The sequence below is a fragment of the Psammomys obesus genome, unplaced genomic scaffold, assembly GCF_907164565.1.
Source record: "Psammomys obesus unplaced genomic scaffold, mPsaObe1.curated_primary_1811, whole genome shotgun sequence".
In the NCBI taxonomy this organism is placed as follows: Eukaryota; Metazoa; Chordata; class Mammalia; order Rodentia; family Muridae; genus Psammomys; species Psammomys obesus.
Genome location: NW_026591918.1, coordinates 6867934 through 6887265, shown reverse-complemented (window position 1 = coordinate 6887265; position 19332 = coordinate 6867934). Strand labels below are relative to the sequence as shown.

Here is a 19332-nt window from a genome sequence, read left to right as displayed (position 1 = left end):
AAAATGTCCAGTTAGGCTTGTGTATTTAACAGCTGAGGAAGCCTTGCCCCCACCTCCACCTTTATTCCAGAGAGCATGGTCATAGCTTGTACTATGGACAGTACAAGCCTTCATGGTAGTAAGCAGTATGCCGGTAATTTTTCTGTCTCTTGTGTAAGTTGAACACCTTTTCCTGTGGTTCTCCCATGCCCACCCCAAAGGTGAGTGTCATGGACTGTGAAGTTGGCAGGATTTTCTAGGCTGTGTTGGCATAAGCTGTTAATAAGATAAGTGATCAGAAGTGTGATGGCAAGGCACTTCCTCCTGAAGTTCATAGGCCTTCCAGAACATTCATGACTTACTACACTTGTACAGCAGTTTATGCCTTAATATATCAGAGAAGCTTTGCTGAGATGGGATGGAGCATCATGAATCTTTCTGGTGGCATATTCCTACACAGGCACAAATAATGGAGAAAAACCACTCCATCTGGATGTTCTGTAAGAGAACTCACAGCAGGGAGCTGTTTTCTCAAGCATCATAAAGGTCACTGTAAGTGGCAGGAGTGAGGGCACAGCCAGGTTTGTGAGTGACAGTGTGGAATGAAGCCATTTGCAGGCCTTTATGGCTGTGATTACAGGCATTAGCTGGACTGTCAGGGTCCTGTTCTCCCTTCCCGTGATGGTTCACAGTCTTCCCTGATTTCTCACATTTAATTTGCAGACCAATTTGCTGTCTTGCAGGCCCTGCAAAAAGACATGCCCTGAAAGGTGTGTGGACCTCTTCAATTTGCATTCTGTTCCTTGCCTTGTGAGGCTTGCTGGAGGCTGAGTTTAGTGGCCCAGTGGAATAAGGGGAGCCTATATATACAGCCCCAAAGATCCCCTCTCCTGCTGCTCTTCACCTGTGGAAAGGGAACTGTGATGAAAGCCAGTAAATATGGAAATTATTCACAAGGTGATATTGACCAGAAATAGATTATTTTGGCTAGGAAATAAACCTTTCCCCAGTGGAGGCTTAGTGGTCATTAAAAAATAAAGATCAAAGAGGGACACAAATCGTATAAAATAAACAGCACAAAAGGACTCATCCTCCATTTTGGAAGCAAACATATACATATACATATACATATATATATATATATATGCATATATGTGTATATGTACATATATATGTAACATATTTTTTAATGGAGTAGCAGAGAGCTCACTTCATTGAAGAAATTTTATATCCAGTCAAGTCTAAGATGCTGTCTTTGGCTTTCCTCCTTTTCCTCACTTGCTGATCTGGGCTTTTGTCCTTGTGAGTTCTGTGGGAGAGCTCTGAAGGCTTCTGGGATGCTGCTTCATAGGCACAGAGAGACTTTGGGGAGCTCTTGGAAAGTGGAGAGCATCTGCCCAGGCCCCTTTTTATTCTGTAAGGACTTGAAAGGTGCTTCCTCAGTAATTACATTGCTGTAGTGAAGGCAGAGGAGAGAGCAAGTGAGGGATGGTGGGATTCATCAGATGTGACAAGGAGACCAAGTGCCTGCCTCTGCCCTCAGCTCCCTTCCTCGTTACAGAATTGTCTTTCCTTCCAGTTTCCCCCAGCAGATGGCCTGCGGAGGTTCAGGGTCTCTATAGGAATACTGCTGCTCAAGTACACACGCATAGGAGACCCTTAGGCTCTCTCCCAGCAGTAGGAGCCAGAGTCTGCAGAGGGAGGGGCTGAAGTCACCTTATGATGGAAACAGCCATAGAAATGGAGACCAAAAGCCAGTGCTGCTTGCAGATTGGGAATTGCCAAGACCCAGTACCCTACGACTCAGGGCGACAGTAAAATCCAGGAGGAGTTAGTAATGGGGCACCATTGGATTTGCCCATCTGCCCCTGCTGTAATGGGAAAGTTAGCGAGCCTTAATGGGGGTCACCAAGGGACAGGAATGTGTTCACCAAGATTATTGCTCTTTGCCAAGGGAAAAATGAGTCTGGTGTCCAGAGAGGTTTCCCAAGTAAACTGAAAGTTCCCTCATTGTCCTGGATGATGGGGATCCCCTGTGGGGTCCTTTCACTGTGGGGCAGAGTGTTTGAGTATCAAGAGACCTCATTTGGTACAGGATGTTGAGCACATGGCTGCTTTTCTAAGGTTTCCACTGAAGCTGGCAGAGCCAGTGCAGGTAATTAGCACTATGGAGAAGCCTTGGGAGCCAGTCAATGCTGCTTTTATTGGTTGGAGTGTCTTAATCAGGCTGGCTGCTCTGCAGTTCCTGGGAGGGGAGTCTAAAGGGAAGCAGACATGCTGTGTGTCCTGGGGCAAGGGCCAGCTGAGAAAACAACCCATGTCTTATGGCCTCATGTGTGTTCTCACCCTACCACACAAGTTCTAACCCCAGGCAGGCCTTTTCTTTCAAAGGTCCTAGGTAGACCTCAGATTTCCTTCTTAGATCCACATCGCTCTTCCCTAAAGTACAGGATTGGCTTCATCTTAAGGGTTTTTGTTGTTGTTGTAGTTGTTTTTTTTTTTTTGTTTTGTTTTGTTTTGTTTTGTTTTGTTTTGTTTTCCAGAATAAAAACTAAAGACCAAATAGGCTGATTAGGACCAGTCTGTGTTATCCAAACCTAAACATGGTGGTTGTTTAAGTCAGGGTAAAATTTATGATCTGATCAGAACTGAAGTTGTGTCTTTGGGGCAACTTGCTTGGCAGTATCAGCCTATGAGCTAAGGGATTTCCCATGGGCATGGTGAACTAGGCTTTACTGTGTGTAGTATAGAGTTGGCTATATGAGCTCTCTCTCTCAGTTGCAGGAATGAGAGCAGAATGCACAGAGACTGGAGCATAACAGCTGGCACAAAGTAAATAACTGGTAGATGACAGCTGTGGAGCTGTGGTGAGGATGATGATGAATTAATGATGACAATAACAGCATCTACATATTTTGGAAATGCACAAGCCGAAAGGCTTACAAGCTAGTCTAGGATGATACTCAGATGTAATTTTTGCCTTCCAGCTTCATTGAAGTAGGATATAGATTAGTTATTTGTATTACTGTGACAAAATACCAAGAGAAGGCAACCTCAGGAAGGAAGCGTTTATTGTGGCTAACAGTTCAAGAGTACAGTTCATCATGACTGACGAGTGATGGCGGTAGGAGCTCAAGCAGCCCGTCATAGTGTGTCCATAGCCAAGAAGCACACAGAGTTGAATGTTAGTGCTCAGCTCTCACTTTCTCCTTTTTTACTCGTCTGATAGGTAGGGCAGGTCTTCCTTCTGCCATTCACTCTTCAAACTGAGCCTGATCATTTCTTTCTTAGAGAGCAACTTGGGAAGTTAGTCAAAGCACAGAATGGGCTTTGAGAAATTAGATCCATCTCACAGTACTTTTAAGTTTGTTTCTCTTCGAGTCCTCAAGATGTAAATGCCAGGAAAATTCCAGTGACTTAATGAGTGCCATTCCCCACCATGAACTTTTCACATTCTATGGAAGATGAAACATCTTAAAGATCATATTTAAATAATGACTCTTCTTTGGAGCAACTTTTAAAACCATGACAATGTTTGCTAAAATGCCAATCTTACCATCGATGATAAACTTTCAGAAGGCCAGCTTCTGTGGTAAATCATGATTTGGGCCACTGTTGTGGTTAGAGAGATTCCTCCTCCTGTTTGACTGTCTCCCTGGACCTATATAGAGAAGGAGCTCTGTCTTTTCCACCTACCTTGGACTCCAGTTACCCCTTGGCTACCTGAGAGGCAAAGGAAAGAGATTGAAAGTGGACACATGTCCTCTGGGACAGGTAAGGAAGAACCAGGGAACAGGAGGGAAGGCTGTAGAAATCTAAAATTTTTGTTGCTTTTTTCATTGTGATTAATAAATAACTTCACATGTGTGACATTTGTCAACTGTCATCCCTGAATACTGTTAAAACTAGCCACCCCCACCTGTAGCAATTATGTAGTATGTTAAAAAAATTTAAAAGTAACTGGTCTCTTCCAACCAATTCAGAACAGGTCCTAAATATCTTCTGTGTGGCTGAATAAGGGAGTGTTCTTCCTCTAAAGAGGTCTCTTTGCCTCATACCTGGCCCCATGAATTCCTCCTTTTAAATAACTATATTAAAATCAAGAAGGGAGTATTCAAGGTTAACAGTGAGAAGGTAAAATGAGAGTCTGAAGAGTAGAGTTGTTTTTCCAGGAGAGTCAGACAGAAGATTGACCAGAGAAGAGTCATCCAGAAGTAGGAGGGGACACTTGAGAAGTTTAATTCCACATTTAAAGGGGAACTGGCTATACAAATGATTTCCCTCCAGCTATACTTAGCCTGTTGAAAACGGAAAGTTGGGCTTACTTAGAATTGCGTCTACACAGAAAGAAAGGAAGGAAGACAAAAAGAAAGGGAGGAAAGAAGGAAGGAAGAAAAGAGGAAAGGAAAGGAAGAGAGAGAGAGAGAAAGAGAGAAAGAAGAAACAATACAGAAAGATCTTATGCCAAGTGGAGAAATTCAGTCACAAAATAACAAATCTTGTTAAAATCAAATCCGCTACCATGCATGATCTACAAGCCAGGAGCAAAGCTAACACCAGAAATGAAATGTGCTGGGACCTGTTGCTGGATGTGTCGCTTTGGAAATGGTAGATAATAAATGTGTTTTGTTTGGTTTAAAAAAAAAAAAGAATTGCATCTACAATTAAATGGAAGGATAATCAATAAATGGAATTGAATGTGGATTCAAAAGGAAATTGTGTCAGGATCTGCAGTCAGTAAGGGAAGTTCTGGAGGATGAGAGGGGGGTTGGATTTATCACGGCTCTCTGGAGGAATAGAATTGACATAATGAGTATAAACTGGAAAGAGATAATCAGATTGGCTAACATGATACAGGCTGAGTAGTTCAATGGTTGCCATCTGCATGACACACAGGCTGAGAAGCTGGAGGCCTCCGCAGTCTCAATTTGTGCCAAAGCCCTGGAGGGTTTCTGCTGGTCTTCAGTCCATGTTAGAAGGTTCTAAGTCCATAAAGGGTGATAGCAGCAGTGTTAGAAAGAGGGTGGGTGCTGACCAGCAAGGAGTAAGGTGAGTAGGCAAGCATAAGCGCCCCCCCCAGACCTCTATCCGGGCTGCCACGGAAGGGGCTACCCGCTTTGGAGGAGGGCCTTCTACCCTCAGTTAGTCCTTTCAGGAAACACCTTCACTGGCCCACCAGATGTATGTTAATTCCAGAGCCACTCAAGTTGACAACAACTATTTTAAGGACTTAGTGGAGAAAAGCAAATTGGAAATCTGATAGCTGAGTTCAGTAAAATCAAGATTCTGAAGGAAACCAAGTAGCAACAGTGCCATAGTCCCAGTTAAAGCCATGGGAAGAGCTAGGTCAGGTAGGTAGGACTACCACTGGGAAGAATGATGTAAGAGCCTCAGAGACCAGGGTATCACTGTCACCAAAAACAATAGGAAGATAATAGGGGAAGACAGCCCAGTGCCAAGGCATACACAAATGATCAGAAGGTGAGGAGATGCCAGTAATAAAAGGGAACACGGGTAGTGTAGCCAGGCAGAGGCTGCATACCATTGACTTTTAAAAGAAGAAATAATGTTTAGATTTAGATGCTGAATGTCCAAGATCCATTATGTGCAAAGTGTGGGAAACAGAAAGCCATCACCAGATAGAAGTGGAAGAAGCAGAGGTCTCAAGAGACAGATAGTGCATAAAAGCAAATGTCATACTGAGATATTGATGACAAGGTAGGTTTTGTGAGGCTGAACCAGGAACTGCGTAAGGTACAGACAAACAACTTTCAAGCAACTGGGAAGGATGGATTTGCCTAGGATAAGGGATGGTCAAAAGACTGCATCCCTAGGGGCTAGGTGTTAAGGAATGACTTGAGGAAGATTTGGTTTTCCTGGCAATGGAGAACAATGCTTGAAGACTCTTTTAGCCTCTAAAGGAATGTGAGCATACATCCCAGAAGTTTCTCTTTCTGAAGTTCCCAGCAAGCATAGGCAGAGAGAAGGCGAAACCATAGAGTGTAAGTGTTCAAGTAGATGGAGGAGCTAAAATGGAGGATTCCAAGGGACCGGGTTTTGGGGGACACTATTTCCATGTGAGCCCTAAAGTGCTTCCTGTACGTTTCACACTTCTGAGTATGTTCTGTTTGTTTAAGCTTGGCTGTGACTAAGTCATCTCAGTGCTCATGGATATCTTGGGGGATGTTTTCTCTGGGCTGGATCTATGGTGAGTAATGAGATAAAGCCTTGAGTCCCATGCCAGAGTAGCAATGAAGATTTGTTTTCTTATGTTTCCCAAACCTTAACAGCTTCCTTCATAATGATGGTGTTCTCTGCCCCACCTCAGCCTCATCTTCCCATAGTCACAGACTAGACTCTGGGTCATTTTACCTCTTCTGTAGTAGAGGTGATAATCTGCAGAGGATGCTTCTCTGGGATGTGATCTTGGAAGTGCTGTGATTTAGTCTTGTGTAACTACCAGCTGCCTGTCTTTTACCTTTCTGAGCAAAGATGACATTCCGTCATCTTTGGTAGTACCTTGCAGATGATTGTGGACATTGGGGACTAACACGAAAGGTGCACCAGGCAGGATGCTTGGCTTATAGAAGCCCTTGAGAAATATTAGCACCCTTCTCCATTCACAAGCAAGTCTTTGGAAACATAGACATTAGAACTAAAATAGCAAATTCTGTTGGAAGATTGCAGTTATGGTAAATGGGACTTGGAATGTGGATGCACTGCCATCATTGCCAGCTGACAATATACATGAACTGACATCTTTCTCACTACTCAGGACAGTTCCTGGGCCTTGAGAGCTCCTTGAAAGACCCTGACAACTTGTAGTTACAAATGGCATTGGGAGGTGGAGTGGAGGTATATGTGGGAGCAGAATGTGCTGCCCTGTTTAGAGGACAGAGGAGCCAGCATCTCCTTTCTTCTATATATGGTGGCCTAGGTTGTCTGAACCAACCTTTCTGTGGGCTGGCAGAGATCCCAGGGAGCAGAGGATCCACCCGCTTCTTCAATGAAAAAGCACTTCAGATGCCATGATCCAAAGAGGATCAGCAGGCAGTGTTCTATTCTAAATTTTAAAATGAGCTTCTGGAGGACTGTCTCTTGTAGACAAGGAAGACAGAATGGCTTGGCCTGGGAGTTTGAGGCTCTCTTCCTTGGATTTAACTTTGATGCCTAAAATGATTGAGGTCATGTAGAGGTTTTTGTTGTTGTTTGCTTTTGTTTTTTGTTTTGTTTGGCATCTACATCTTTAGAAGGTTAGGTTAAGGTTAGATGTTAGATGTGGGTGGGTGGTGTGTGAGAACACAAAGGAGTTGATGTACTCACGACTACGAGTACAGTACCCCAGCTAAACAAACAGCTGCCTGGGGAACGAAACTTGCCTGGTTTACTTTACAGCCCCCTTCACCCTTCTCTCCCTATCTTTTTCCTCTGTCCCTTTCTACCCACTACTTGATATGGTACCTTCTTATGATTTCACAATGTTAGAGGAGTTGTCTTTGAGGCCAAACTTGTTACTTTCACTCTTCTGTCTCTTTACTAAACATTATTGCCTTTACCTCTGCCCATTTGTTATTTGAGTGGAAGAAAATAGTCAGTGTCAGAGCCAAAGAGAATGTTGGGATAATAAAGTAGCCCCAGGAACACGGCTTAGCTTATGAAGCCATGAGAAAAAGAGGGAGAGAAGGAGGAGGGAGAGTGGGGAGGCATTTTAGTATTATCAGGAAACTTTGAGTTACTTTTAGAGTCTTGAGTAATAAGTTTATGATGAGAGACAAAGTCAGAGATGAAAACTTCTGGGAAGTGATAATTTTTCATATGCTTAAGGAATGGTTGGAGGTAGCTATGGATGGGTTTTACTTTTGAAGGCTTCTGTTGAATATAAGGCTTTGCATCTAAGAAAGTTCTAAGGACAGCAAGATCTTGAGACCTCTAGGACAGTCTGCTTTACACAGACCTTTCCAATTTATCTAGTGCCATTCCGTATCTATCTAGAGGAGTGCCGTGATTGTGTCATGTTCTGTGATTGGATGAGAATGATATTTAAGGCCTACTATCCATGTGGAAGAAAACACAAGAGGAGCTGTAGTTTGAATTCAAGAAGATAAAATGCATGCACACACATTTGTACATGTGCCCAAATACACCTGTGCACACACATACACACACAAACACACACACTTCCACATGTATGCACATCTGCATACAAGGGGAGAACTTTTAGTTGTCAAAAGAAATATCTGAGGAGACTTTGGCTACAGCTTGTGGCTGGGAAGGGCGACAGAGGCCACAGCTCAGGGAAAGTGAAGCTATAGTAGCAGTAGCATGAACATGTCGGGTGAAGAGGAGCAGGAGGAGCAATCAATTGCTGAGGACCTGGTTATGACCAAGTGTAAGACAGGGGCAACAACTTCGATCTTTGGTGGCAGCTTCCAGCTCAGGTGTGTCGGTATTGAGCCTGTATGAGAAAGGCGATGCCTTGATTATAAAAGAGACAGGGAAAATCTTTAAGAAAGAAAAGGAAATGAAGAAAGGTATTGCTTTTCCTACCCGCATTTTAGCAAATGACTGGATGTCACTTGTCTCCTTTGAAGACTGACCAGGACTATATTTATCCAACGAAGGTGACTTTTGTAACTGGTGTAGCTCAGGGGACCCCATAACAGGGCAAAAAGCAGATTAAGGCAGCTCGCCTTTGTGCCAAAGCTGCCTGGAAACTGGAACACACAAGTGGAACAAAGTTGCTCACTATTTAATTGCACACCAATAAAAAGCATGCTGTCACACCAGTTGAAGCAGCTTGTGATCAATGGAAAGAAAAACCATTATCGAGAGTCCTACAGACCAGAGGAAAGACCATGAAAAGGCAGAATTTGAGGTGAATGAAGTTTGTGCTATGGCTGTCCTCGTTCTCTCAGGAGAAGGCAAGGCTAAAGGTGTAGGACAGGCCCCTGACTAACGAGACGCCTCTAAACAATATGGCCTGAAAAGGAAAACATTGCATGCCTATTCCAGTGAGATGGAGAGGTATTTTGATGCCATGCCATTCACTTTATGAGCATTTGAAGATGAGAAGAAGGCTTGAATGGGAGTGGTAGAGTGTGCCAAAGATGAGTTACTACAACCCTTTAATATTCTCCATGAGAAAGACAATGAATGTGTTGCCCAGTTTAAATTTACTTTCTAATCATGCCCAGTGACCCCATGAGGATAACTAGGGGTCCGTTTGAGCCTGACCTCCACAAATCTAAGATGGCGGTCCAGGATGCAGAGCTAAAGGCTCTTCTCCAGAGTTGTGCAAGTTGAAAAACCCAGGAAAAGAAGAAAAAGAAGGCCCCCAAGCCTGCAGAGAATGCCACCAGTAGAGAAGCATTAGAAGAGGATGAAGCTGGGGTCTGAGGTGGGTCCCTATCCACAGCTTGTCATTCCTGCCTCACCCTCTTCCCACCACACATCAGAATCTGTCAAGCGCAGTTTGTCTTTTCCATCCAAGACCACCAGCAGAGTGGGATCTTCTGCTCTCCCGCTTCCCTCCCACCCATCCACTCCTTCAACAAAAAAACCCACCTCCAACTGACTCTGGTGTTGGGAGGTCAGGCTTCCCAGCCACTGAAGACTACTTTCAGTAGAATAAGAAATTAAATAATAAAGTCAAGAATAAAAAAAAAAAAAAGAGGAATATGTGCTCTCAGTCCTGAAATTCTGATAAATCCTAGGACCTAATTACAAAGGATTTCTGAAAAAAAAAAAAGCATAACAAAAATAGATGACCAACCAAGTTTATTGTAGAGCAAGCATTTCTTTGTTCAGCATATCTTGCTATTTTATTAGGTTTCATGTGGTTGCTGTTCTCTAAAGAGAACTGAAATGAAGCTGCCAGTCTTGGGTCCAGTTGGTGAGATTGTGCACTGATCTCAAGATCTAAGATGGATGAGATCTCAGGAACAATTCCTAAGGTTGTCCTCTAGGTTCTATAGACAGGCACACAGATGTGCACACCCACACCCACATAAACCCAAACGTACACACACACACACACACACACACACGATATTCAACATTGTGGGGAAAGCCTATTCTCAGTGGACAGTGGCATGTGCAAAACTAAAGACTTGGTATCTAGCCAGCGAAGAAGAGGCTTCAGAGACGGAGAATGCCACTGTTGCCCAGGATGATTCCATAGTCCTCTAAATCTTACTCATCGCTCAATACCTTATTCAGCCCAGCCTTTGCCCAGCCAATACCTTGGGAAGTGGAGGCCATGCAGACCATCCTTTGAAGATGTGCTTTCACAATGGGCTCAGCATCAGTAAGATGTGAAAACAGATCACCATTATGGTGATGATACACTTCAATGGAAAGAATGGTTTTTGTTTTTGAATAAAATGCCAGACGTGCTGTAAATATTTCCTACAGTAAACAACAAACAAAGGTACACCTTTGTGTCAATGCCATATTTGCAAATTAATTTAAAATTGAAGGTTTTAAAATCCAGATTCAATCTGTAAGTCTTTCTGATAATGAACCTACATAATAGAACTGAATGAATATATTTGTTACTATTAGTTTAACTTAAAAGTCTACATTCATAAAAGCCAAACAACGTACAAAGGCACTCTTAGCTTCTCAGTTTGCATTTATGAACAAAAGCCAATCTCTTCATGCAGAGAACTCTTGCAAGAACAGCTTGTAGGGGGCTAGCTGCTGGAAGGTGGAATTTTAAAATAACTGAATTTATTTAGAAGCTAAAATTTGTTTGCTGGGGGAAAGATCACCAGCTCTGTCCCTGGATTAAATGTATAGATATTTTCAAAGATGTGAACTTTCATAATTGCTGAAGAGGACATGCTCACAACTGACCAGCTCACTGTTTCCTCTTTATGGCTTTGTGCTGTTGGCTACACAGATGTTTCTAATTTTTCTGGGTGTGTTTATATGTTTGCAAGTTTCTAAGACTGTGTTGATGAATGGAGTTTTTATTGAGTTTCTGTGTAGCTTTCAGATAGTAAAACGGTGTAAGCTCCTTAGCTTGCCCCCACCCCCACCAGGTCTTTCTAAAGGGACTTTACCATTTTAGCAGTCTCAGTTTTCTCTGGCCTGTGCCTCCACATTCTACTAAAGCTAAGACATTTCAAGGCAATAAGAAGGACATCTATAGACTTAGTTCTAGGACCACAAGAAGTTGATTTGCTGTTGATGGTTGATGACTGATTCCCAGGGCAAGGACTGGCCTGAGGCTGGCAAGAGGCTGGTCTAGGTAAAGGCCTTTGCCACCAAGCCTGATGGCCTGAGTTCAAGCTCTAGCATCCACAGAGAGGAGAGAAAGTGCCAACTCTTCTGACCTACATACTTGTTGGTAGTTAGATATATATGGACACACACACACACACACACACACACACACACACACAGACATAGACAGAAAGAGACAGAGAGAGGGAGAGAGAAAGACAAATAAAAATGTAATTTTACAAAATCTGAAATAAAAATACTCTCCCAGTGGAGGCAACCTCTGTGTGCAGTCTCCTTGTCCCATCATCTGTGATGTTCATTTCCAAATTGTACTTAGGGTATCTGGATGCTTAGGGGAATGTTCAGCATTCCAGTGACTTTGTTAATTTTTCTAAATGGAGCAGGAAGCCCTATACATGCTCAGCAAACATTCTACCCCCGAGCGATACCCCAGCCTTCTTTGTTTGATTATTATCTAATGGTTTCTATTTCTGAAATCATTTAGGTGTATAGAGTTTCTTTTTTAAACTGTCTTCTTTTTACTTTAGTATAAAAAAAAACTATCTAAGATGAAGGGAAAAGGCATGAACTCATAGTATGTCATCACACGCTGTGAGAAAGGAAGGTTAAAATGCTGCTAAAAGGTAACCATGGTGATATGCAGAAGAATGTAAATGGTTGAGTTGGATGGTGATTTACTCTTTTTTTAATTAAACACTTTAACAAGATGTCTGACAGAAACAATTTGAAAACAGACAGGGTTTATTATAATGTTTTGGTCTGTGGTCACTTTGCATTTATCCTGGGTCCCTGGCAATGGCTGGACAGCTGAATTCAGTGATGGGAGTGGATGGCAGAGGAGAGCTGTTCACCTCATGGCTGCCAGAAAGCAGAGAAATGGAGAGTAGGTACCAGTTCCTGCCCTAACTGTGTTTTCCTAGCCCCCAATTCCCAAAGTTCCCACCAGCTAGGGATGAAGACTTCGGTACAGGAGTCCCTAAGGGTATATCAGGTCCAGTTGCTAACAGCTGGGCAAAGCAAAATGACTCTGGTTCTGACTTTGAGTTTGTAAACTTAGGCTCAAGTAAAGAAAGTCACTTGCCCAAGAACTCCAGAAATCAGAGACTTGGAATTTGACTGCAGGCTACGCTGGCTTGCTGGCAAAATGCTGTGTTTTGTTGCTTCATGCTTCCTTCTGCTGGGTCTGTTTTATAAAAAAAATAAAATACCACACACACACACACCACAATAGTGTCATGGCAATAAAGAAACTCTTACTTGAATATAAATATTCCTTGAATACAAACAGTATATATAAATTACTTGAATATAAATATGAGAAAGAAATGGAAAACAGCTATTGGTGGACAAAATTGTTTTATATGTCTTATATTATTAGAATATTAGTGATGAAATCAATATTTGAAAAAAACAATTACATGTTCAAAATTAAATATTCTCAATGCTCTTAGAATGGACTTCCAATATAACCTTCTTTCATCAATGATTCTCATAAATACAAAAATGCAGACTTTTGCAAGGAAATCTTTAGGATTATAAGGGTTGGGGCCTATACTCTCTCCTTGGGGAGAGAGGGTTAAAGCAAACTATGCATTTACCACACCGAAACCCACTGCCTATCCTGGAACTGAGTCATCCCTGATGGCATCATTGAAGCTGAGCTATTAATTTTCATTTCTGAGTTGATTCAATTGTATGACAAAATGGGCTGTATAAATATGAAAAACAGAAATGAAATTCTGGTTATCTTGTGCTGGCAATTAGATAAAGGGTCAAATAAACAAAGCATTATATATTGTGTCCTCTCCCTTTTCATTAACACATTGTCCCTTGCAGCCATTTTCTGACAGGAGGAGAGAGAGAGAGAGAGAGAGAGAGAGAGAAGAAAGAGAAAATGGGAAATTCATGTTTGTTATGAAATACAGAGTTCTAGAACTCTAGAACTTATAGGTCTTCTGAGCACCACCTGGCATGCTGAGCTTCAACTTGCTGGGAGAGAATGGCCCTCTACAGCTACAGTCACAACTCTTTACCTCCCTTGGCCAAGGGCTCTGGGAACCAGCCTCTCTATATGGACCAACCGGCTAGAGGACTGAATAAAGACAGAATAGATAGGTATAAGGGAGAAGCCTCTGCATCGGCTGGAGCAGAATGAATCAGTGGCCACAGGCATGTGCTAAGAGTCAGTGCACTACAATATCAAGAGAGTCAGAATTCCAACATGGATGGGAAAGGAGCCTGCGGCTCTACTCTTGGTGGAGGTCATTGACAGTCAGTGATTACTGAATGAAGGAGAATCATTCTTCACTGTAAATATGGATGCAAATAGGTTCTCATGCCTTAGCAGATGATCCCCCGCCCATGCACATATGGACAGCACTCAGTCCTAACCTCCAGAACCTGTAGCTGTGGCTTTAGCTGGATGTAATCAAGTTAAGATGAGGACATGGGATCAGGGGCCCTATTCCAGAGGCCAGTATTCTTGGAGCTCAGGACAATTTAAAAAATAAGAGGTGGGCATGAAATTGGGACAGAAGATGGGTGGGATGATGCTAGGAGGAGTTGGAGAGGGAGGCATTGATGGATATGATCAACATACACTATATAAATGTACGAACTTTTCAAAGAGTAAATAAAAATATCTTTGAAAACAAGTGAGTACGCAAACCATGGAATCCAGGTGGTGCTCCTGCAAGGCCCTTTGACTGCAGACAGGTTCTCCTGACAGGAGCAGTTCCATCAACTGATGTACCAAAACTCAGCTTAAAGAAAGCGAGCCCCAGAGTGTTCTACATGTCACTGCGTGTCGAAGGACATAGAGCGATCTCTCTCCCTCCACTTGCTCTCTTCTTCTCATCTTGCTTGTGACCGCCATCTCTCTGATTCTGTTACTTCCTGAGAGTAGCCTCAACAGGCTGGGAATCTAGACCAACAGGCAAGCATCCTTTCTCAGTTGTGGGGGTTAGAAGTCTGAAAGTAAAGTCAGCAGGGCTCTAGAGATGTGTGGTAGGCCTCTCTGTACTCTTCCTTTGTGGCTGCAGGCCATCCAATAGCTCTCCTCATTCGGCTCCCACAGCCCAGTCCCAGCCTCTGCCTCCTTTTGATGCCTGCATATGTATCTTGGCACTGAGGCCACATAGCTTCTTCTTTCCCTCTCCAAAGTTCTGTCATTTTTTCCCCCTAAGGGCATTGGTCATTGGCTGAAGGCTCCTCTGCTCTAGCATGTCCTCATCTTAACTTGATTAAATCCAGATAAAGCCACACTCACAGTTCCTAGGGGTTAGGACTTCAACAGATATTGGGAAGGCAGGACCATAACTAAACTAATAAGAAATAGCATCTTCATTATTTTTTAAACTTACACACACACAAACACACACACACACTCGTGCACACACACACAAGGCTTTGATCTCATTCTCTCCCATTTTCTCATCTCTTGTCCCCTCCTACAGAACCTTTTTCCTCCCTGCAAGCCCCTTCCACTTTGTGGCTTTTGTGTGTGTATGTAACTATCTGTGTTTAATTAAGGTTGCTTCCCTTAATATTCATGGGGCTCTACTTATTCATCTGAGCAAGGGCAACTTCCCAGTGACTACACATAGGAATATGTCCCCAACCCTAACAACCATTAACTGCCTATAGCTCTTCAGGGAAGAAGGAGAGAGAACCTCTTAAGATTTCTACTGCCAGAGCTGGAGAGATGGCTCAGAGGTTAAGAGCACTGGCTACTCTTCCAGAGGACTCTGGTTCAATTCCCAGCATCCACATGGTGGATCACAACTGACTGTAACTCCAGTTCCAGGGGATACAACACCCTCACACTTATGTACATGCAAACAAAACACTAATACACATAAAAATTAAAAAAAGAAATCATAAAAAAAATTTCACTGTCCATGAAGGAGTATTGATAGGCCCAAAATTTCTAGATCTTATGCAGTTAACTATAGCTACTGGTAGGTTTGTGGATGCAAACCTAGTATGCTATAGCCAGAAAAAAAACAGCATCATAATCTTAAGTTACAGGAGTCTTTGCCTCAGCCTGGACTAGGTACAGTCTGACATGGTCTGTGTCACTGGCTCTGTATCCTCCCTCCGTTGTTGCCTGGACAAACAAAAGTAAGGTTTAATTAACAAATGCTTAGCAGTAACTTCACTGACCTTCTGTTGCCTTGTTTTCCTTGGTACATTTTGTGGTTTATGTAGATGATGTTATAGGTATTGAAGAACCAGCCTGCCTCCATCTTAGGCTTAAAAGATATCATATATTAAACACAAAGTAGGTTTATTCCTGTTTCTGATTAAACCTCTCTTTCTCAAGGATTGAGCTATACCCTTAACTACAAATGGTTCTGTACTGCCTGTTTCAGGAATGGCAATTATGTCTTTGTTTCAAAAAGTTAATAACCTTTGTTTCAAAAGGGTTGTAATGGCTACCTTGTTATGACTGTCTGTTCTTACAAACACCTTGTGCTTATCTCTTTGTTTCAGGAGGTCATTATGACTAGCTTGTTATGTTTATGCTCTGCTCTGGTAAACCTGCCTCTTTTGCCCTCCAACTTCCCCACCTGAAGAGTTAGGAAGGTTGAGAAGCACTGTTCTACACTAGTGGGGAGAAAGAAGCTTGTGGTTCATGGAATTGGTGAGAGCATCTGGAGTCCAGTAAGATTGGGGTTGGGTGTGCTAGTAGGCAAGTGGGGATCTTAGTAGCTGAGACTAGAGAGGGCTGAAAACCCACCCATAATTTTATCCCTCTGTCTGCTTGAATCAGGCATCCCACCTCATGGATTGCAGGGATCTACAGATGTACGTCTGTTTTCCTTCACATTCAGCAGGACTTGAAAACTCAGGCTTTGGTTAAATGTGAAATTGCAAGCTATCAGTGCTTATACTTACATCTTGCCGGTAAGGGAAAATGTAGAAAATGGCAGAAAACAGCTACACCCCAGAGAATAAAAGCTGGTGGGGGGTGTCACAAAAAACCAGGGAGCAGTTACAAGTGCAGAAGGATGGACTTGGTAAGGCCAGGAGGTCGTGGGCAAGCTCTGGAGAATACAAAAGAACAAACATAACCACAAACAGCAAATTTTAAAAGGAAACTCATGAATTGAATGAGTGAATAAAGGTCCTTAAAGTTTTTCTTCAGAGTGCCAGATAGTAAATGTTTTAGAATTTACAGGCCTCTGTCTTAACTATTACAGTAACACAGCAGCTATAAACAATGTACAATAAGACAGGCATGGCATAGCACTATTCCAATAAAACTTTATTTGCAGAAGCAGCAGAGGGCCAGGTTCAGACCCTGGGCCATAGCACAACAACCCAGGGGAAAATATGGATCAATTGAACTGATTCTTTTCTTTGAGATGTCCTTTCTCTTGAAGTTGAATAGTTTAGTGACCCTGGGCCAGAACCCAGAGAAAGAATACCTGTATTAAATAAAAGAGGGGTATGAGTATGAGGTGGCTGCTGCTGTTGACCAGCAAGACATGCTTATCCTCTAGTTTCTTTCTATCAGAGAATCATGTAATTGAGCACTACACAATGATCATTATAGTTTGCTACTACTGTAGACAATTGCAGAAAGGCGTTTGGTTCCTCAACATCATCCCTCGTCATTTTGTATTTTGAGGGGTTTTCCTCCCTTTTTTGTTGTCACCTTATTGTTTTCCTTCCTCACCAGGTAAAGATCATCAGTGTCTATCCTCTGCTTTCATACTGTTATATAGGACTGCCAGATGCACCTCCTTGAACTATCACTCACCAGTCCTCCAATGAGAACAAAGACCATCCTGCATCTCCTTCCCTCCTTCACACTGGCACTCAACAGGCATCAGCAAGTGTTGGCTAGATGACCCAGTGCATTTGCTGCTATGACAAAATGCCTGACAAGAATCTGCTTTTGTTTATCTTTTGGCTCAGTTTCAGAATACAGTCTGTCATGGTTGGGAAGGGATGAAGACAGGGGTTTGAGGTAGCTGATCACGAATCAGAGAGAAGAGCTCAGCAGGCTCTTTCCCCCTTTTTTTATTTAATACAGTACTTCGATCCATGGGATGTTATCACTAACATTCAGGCTAGGTCTTTTCTTCTCAATCAAACCTCTCCAAGAAAAGCCATCACAGAACTATTCAGAGCTGTGTCAACGTGACAGTAAAGATGTACCATCATGCTTGGCTATCACAAAGCTGCTTTCTACGGTGGTGTTCTGAATGGTCCCATTTGTCTTACTAACCTGTGCTTATCATAATCATGCAATCAAGCAATCTCCATTCCTAGCTAGACCAGAGTTTGCCAGTATGCCACCTAAAGCCAAATCTAGCCTAGTGCCTGGTCTTGTTAAATGACGTTTAACGGAAAGCAGCAATCCTCATTTGCTTGCCTATTGTCTGTGAATGACTTTTCACTGAGTGGTTGAGTTAAGCGGCTCTGACAGAGTTCACATGGCCCACAAAGCCTAAAGTATTTACAGAGAAGCTTGTTGATCTCTGAGCTAAATTTTTCAATATATTCTGACTCACACTTGTCATTAAACTGCAGATGGCTGACACTGTGCAGGAAAGATTAGAAGTTGTCAGCCTACATCAAGATTTATGGTCAAATGTTAAAGTAATATCAAGATTGAATCAACAAGCCAGTAGGGAATAGAGGAAATCTTCAATCACTCAGTTGAATTTTAAATGCTTTCCCAATTTACATCGCATCAGGTTTCAGACACTATGATGTCAGGTTAGTTCATCACTTTGCTTCCCAAACTGTGTATGGAGGCACTGTGGGGTACAGCAGCAGTCATAGTGTGCTTACGTGTGTGTGTGTGTGTGTGTGTGTGTGTGTGCGCGCATGTCTGCGTGTACAAGGGAAACAAAGATTGTGCACTGTTTGACATTGTATGAGCTGGTAGCTTTGGGGACCAAGTTCTTTCAGCAATGTGATCTCCTTGTCAAGAGGGACTTTTGGCAGTTGTATGATTTTACAAAGGAACGTAATGTACAAAGCAGTGTGGATCAGGAAATGAGGGTCAGTCTGATCTCCTGGCTTTGAAGACTTTGCGTCCAATCTACCTGGTGTATATATGGATATTGGAAAAAGATATAGATGGCTATGCGAGATGGCTCAGGGACTAAAAGTGTTTGTTGGGCAAGCCTGATGCCTGGGACTTAAAAAATAAAGTTACATGTGGTGGCATGCATCTATTTTCCCAGCATGGCAATATGGAATGTTGAGACAAAATGGGCTTGAAGCTGGATGGTTAGCTAGCCGGGGATACTCACATAGCAACGTACACAACATAGTGGGGACAGCAGGGGAGACTCGGCCTCAACAGGAGGGAACTAAGGACTCTTGCAAGTTGTCCTCTGACTTCCGTGTGTGTATGTGTGTGCATGCTCATTGTCTCTTCTACACATAAAGACTATAATATAAATAAAATTCAAAGCCAGAATGTTATAAAATATTGTTAAATACTTGTAGATTGTTGAGACACAACAGCTTAATAAAAGACATTCTATTAGATATTTCTTTTGGCCTTGAGTCATTGGGGGTTGAAACAATCTGGGAGCTCTGGTAAGTGATCTTGACGTATCTAAATGAAAAAAGAATCCCTCAATACGTTCTGACACTTGGATGAAACATTTCTTTTGCTTAGGAAAAAAACTTTTAAGTTTTGTTAAAGAAACAAAAATCACGTAGGACAGGAAATTGATGATCTTAGCCCTAGGTGGTCGATTTGCTGAGAACTTTCCCCCTGCAGCATCCAAACTAACAGGAGTCATTTGGCTGCAGCTGTTGCAGTAAATACTAGTTGAGTATTCATTGCGTGTTAGAGAAACGACACTGGCCAAAGAGGCATGTGTTCACAAAACCTCTAAGAAACATTTTAACTGAGAAACTTGCTGTCCTAATTCTATGTAGCTGCCCATGCGTGGATGAATTTGACTCTGAAATTGTGTATGTATGTGGTGTATGCATGTGTGTTCATGCATGTGGAAGCCAAAAATCAATGTTTCCCGTCACCCTTAGTTACTCCTACTTAAAATAATTGCATGTCTTTATGGTGTGTGTGTGTGTGTGTGTGTGTGTGTGTGTGTGTGTGTGTGTGTG

At 42.5% G+C, this 19332-nt stretch overlaps 1 protein-coding gene and 1 pseudogene across 3 annotated transcripts in view; both read left to right on the top strand.

Moving 5' to 3' along the window:
- Cacna2d3 (calcium voltage-gated channel auxiliary subunit alpha2delta 3) overlaps positions 1-19332 on the top strand; it is an 818761-nt gene that overhangs the window by 461032 nt on the left and 338397 nt on the right. The gene's annotated exons all lie outside the window — the stretch shown is intronic.
- On the top strand, positions 8308-9375 carry LOC129680605 (proliferation-associated protein 2G4-like; annotated as a pseudogene).